The sequence below is a fragment of the Sycon ciliatum genome, chromosome 1 (assembly GCF_964019385.1).
Source record: "Sycon ciliatum chromosome 1, ocSycCili1.1, whole genome shotgun sequence".
Classification (NCBI taxonomy): Eukaryota; Metazoa; Porifera; class Calcarea; order Leucosolenida; family Sycettidae; genus Sycon; species Sycon ciliatum.
The window spans coordinates 84,208,467-84,212,845 of record NC_088643.1 but is presented as its reverse complement, the minus strand read 5'-3'; the positions used below and the strand labels follow the sequence as shown (position 1 = coordinate 84,212,845).

General features: G+C 45.1%; 1 protein-coding gene across 1 annotated transcript in view; it reads left to right on the top strand.

Moving 5' to 3' along the window:
- LOC135805955 (uncharacterized) overlaps positions 1 to 57 on the top strand; it is a 9,880-nt gene extending 9,823 nt beyond the window's left edge. Inside the window, exon 1 of the mRNA XM_065320078.1 lies at positions 1 to 57. This exon is cut by the window's left edge and continues 9,823 nt beyond it. The gene's annotated coding sequence lies outside the window, so the exon portion shown is untranslated.
- The last annotated feature ends 4,322 nt before the right edge of the window (positions 58 to 4,379 follow it).

Here is a 4,379-nt window from a genome sequence, read left to right as displayed (position 1 = left end):
ATTCACGTACCATGTGTATACACTACTCGGCAAACTTGAACTCAAAATTCGACTTTACTTATATTTTTTATTTATTTCTGCACCTCGTGGCATGTCAAGGCAGCCAATTGAATTGAGGAGAGGGTGAGACCAACCACGGAAGAAGAGAAAAAAGAAAATGAAGAGCACGTACACAAAGTGGGAAGGGATTAGCAACTTACAAAGCAATGAGATTCTCAGCGAGCTATGCAGCGGAAGTGGGGACTGACTTTGTTTACTGGGAGATCATGACTGAAGTGCTGTCTGACGAGGGTACGGAATTTGGGCATATCTGCAGCTTGTCTAACACTGGGAGGCAGCTGGAGCCACGTGGAGTAGGAGGAAAAGAAAGGGGAAATTACGAATAGGGTAGACCTAGCTAGGGGGAGACGAACGCAGCTTCGGGTGGTGCCACCTGAATTGAACCAATTAAGGGACTGTAAATGAGCAGGGTGCTGGTCAAGAAAAATTGAATGTGCCAGCATGCACTTGGAAGCATCAAGGCAGTGCTGCAGAGTGGTAGTGAATGATGCGCCAAGAGGAGCCAGGTGTTGAATGTGGTTGAGTTGGTTAGGGATGTTGCTCGCGATAAGGTTTAGACAGCTGCCAAGTCCATTCGAGCGGAGGTGGGTGGGAAAGGTTACCGATTGGGTCAAATTATAGCATTAGAAGAGGTTCAGACCCTGTGCATCCGTTTGGTCAATTGAGCACCAGCCGGAATACCTACAGTTGAAGTCGCCTGATATCACAAAGGCTTCGGGCTTCCTTTGAGTTGATATTGTTGTTGTTGTTGTGTTTATTTTAATTCGCAAACCAAACGGGCAGATCTGCCCAATGAAAAGGTGGCGAATGCAGATAGAAAGCAATAATAAATGAAATTGGGGACTGATGTAATTAGGATAGAGGTGGAGAAAAACTAAGACAGCTGATCATCAAACAGGACGTTTGGTACTCTAGGTACTAAGGATTGCAGGGCTATTTGGAAGCGGTCGAGAAAAGTCGAGAAGTCATCCGTCAACGGGGAAGGATCTAGGTCAGAAGGTGAGACAAGCTTATGTTAAGCGAGTGTAAGCCGAAGTGCTAGCGCTTCCAACTTCGTAGACAGGCGCCTAACAGTATGGACTGTATTTATAGCCATTTATCTCCTTTCTTCCTGTTGTTTAATTAATGGCCGGCGTGTTTTCACCGCCATATTGCCAGGTGCGTGTTTACCACCATAATTATGAAGAAAGTAGTATTAGTTGTGTGAACAGGACAGTGTTATTGCACACTGCAATGCAGTGTGCAATATAAGATACGGTGCAGAGTGCATAGAGCGAAGGACCAATCAGTAGTAATCACTGTTGCCTTGTGCAGGGTTCAGCTAGACTTGTCTTGTGCATGGCACAAGACCATGCAACCATCAAACAGGCAGCCTTTGCCTGCTCACGTCTCAATCTTCGGGAGGTAGCTATTCGTCGTTGATGGGATATTATCGCTGTCGGTTGTCTTTCGCGCTGCTACGTTCCGCTGTATTGTGTGTCCGGGGTGCTCGGTCGGCCCGTCACCGTCCAGTTCACATGCTTCGTGAGTTGCGATGGTGGAGGGTCGGGTTCCCCTCCCGTGATTAGTGCTGCACCGAGCTTGTATTGTGTGAAAGTATATTATTATTCTTATATTTTAGAAGTATTACAAAATAATTGAGAGGCTTGAATCGTTTTTATCAAAATCTAAATATTTGCCGGGTTGGAAGGTGGGACCAAAAAACATCAAACAGTCAGTGAAACAGCAATGACTGCCAACGTTCAACATTAAATTGTGTGACTGATATCGGGAAGAATGAACACATCGTTTACAAAACTTTACATGCCTGTACTAAGCCATTCAGGGGAGCCTCGAGGGGGGGGGGGGGGGGAGGTAGGTAGAAGGTAATAGGATCACGTGCATGTTTACTAGTGTAATGGAGACAACTCTATAACTACCGAAATGTCTTTCAACTGTTACTTCAAGACTGCCTTTGCTGATGGTAGCGACGTGTCGCTGAGGCCGACCGTTGCCTTCCAAGTTGGGTACTTGTTGCTTGGCGTTTCCCAAGACAACTTTAGTAACAGTTGTCGCCGAGGCCGTCTCTGGCACCCTGGTCCGTCTCCTACCGTCATCAACTACAACTTCAAATAGTTCAATTACTTGTCGTAACCTACATTCCTAGTACTTGAAAGTAACAGCAACTAACTGTCCGGAGAAGTGTCATTGTACCGTTGTACATAATTGTATGACTTTTTGTGTACAACATGTATACTGTGAAGAAGAGGTTGGTGCGACTTCGGCGATACTTGGGGAATTGTGTGTTGCTCCCTACGTGTGAGCTTGCGCTATTCCTGCCGACTTGAATTCTGACTTGACTGGCTCACGACTGCCATCCAGAGCACACGATCTACGAGAAGTCCATCGAACCTTCCACTCGGCAAACCTGCAAGAAAGCACTACTCCCTGCTCAATACACAGTGTACTGTTTCGGGGAATTCACCCATCATCAGTTGAGCTTCAAGCCTTGAGTAGGCTGAGGAAGATTGTGCCTGAAGAGCACCACCTACATAGTGCTCTCCAGGCACAAACACCATAATTATCACCAGGCATACAAACTTGCGGAGACGTTTCTAGCGCGACAAACACCTCGTGAACACCACATGGCAGCGTGAGTCAGTGTCGCTCATGGAGGTGCTGAACAAACAATGAGGACCGTTGGCCATTCACAACGTTGTTACCTCTAAACCATCTAATTCGCAAGCCCGCGCCGGGGACAGCAATGTGAAGAAGAGGTTGGTGCGACTTCGGCGATACTTGAGATACAATGTATGTATACTGCTCTCCACATTGCCATTCGTGCATGGAGCACTCTGCTTCGAGCCGCCTCGACCGGCCTTCTTTGTACATGTAGTATTGTACTTCTGAAGTAGTCACAGTGCAACTGACCCGTTACGTTCATAGTATTGGCTTTTCTATTTTATTCACTCGTTTGAGGGAAAGACACAAACGGGAAAAGTCTGAAGTAAAAAATTGACTGTCACCACCAGGATTCGAACCAGGGACCTTCGGTTAAGGCCAGCGATGCTCTAACCGCTGAGCTAAGGCGCAGCCATATTCTATTTTTAATATTCGGTGTTTACTGGGGTGGTGCCACTCACAAGTGTGTGTGTACAGTGTAACTATTACTGCAGTACTTATATTTATACCATGGTATAACCAGCTACACACTGGCGGTGTCGGCACTGTCGGGCTGGTTTCAATCACAGGTTGCATTTTGCGTTTGAGTGCTGCAGGAAGCCTCGAAGGCCTCAGCACTTCTTCAATACAGTAGTCTTTGTTTTCCTATTAGTATTAGTAACATTTTTGCCCGTAAAAGAGGCTCCATCGATTGCAGATGCGGTACCGGCTAGACACATGTACAGTCATAATTATTATTGTTACGTCATTGTTAGATTGACAGCATGTGAACTATAACAAGATTTATCTAATAGTAATACTAGTTTTGAACTAGTATTGGGTTATATAATACCATACATGTACATGCATATTGTCAGTGTGTCTAGCACAAACTCTCCCCACACCAAGTACGTGTACGTGTACGTGTACCGACCACTACCCATCTTTACCTTTATTATTATTATTATTATTATTATTTTAAAACGAAGGTAAGTTATGGGTCGCAAATATCCACGCAAACACACATCCAGTCATAATAAGGCACTTGTCATAAGTATCCGAACGTTTTCGGTCCCTTCTCATCAAGGATTATACAGGGAATGGCTCAAGCTGGAAAGACTAAAACTTATATAGCGTAAAGATAATTAGATAACAACACTCGTGACAAGGTGGACAATTATCAAGTTTAGCACGACACAAAACTCGAAGGAAAATAATAATAGTGACAACAACATAGTGAGCAAATTAAGTTACATTGTTACCACCTCGACGAGGAGTAACACCAAACAATTGTAGCGACAACACATTTTCTTTCTGTACGCAAAGTTCAGGATCTAACTTACGGATGTACAAAGCTTCTAACACAGCCAAATGTAACGCACATCTACCACGTGACAATATTGAGAAAACATTATCACTGTACAACTCACGACAATTGGTACGGGCTGACAGATGTTGCTTGATTGACGAAGTGCGATTCTTAGCTCCATTGGGTGTTGTCTCCTCCAATGTCCCGTCATCTCGCCTCTTCGTGGCATCACCACTATCTGTCTCTTCGCGTTTCCGCGGCCTTCCACGTTTCTTGACACTAACCGTTGGGTGCGCGATACCCGGTGTCCTTTCCGTTACGTTTTCCACCTTGTCACGAGTGTTGTTATCTAATTGGAAAGGCTTCCTGT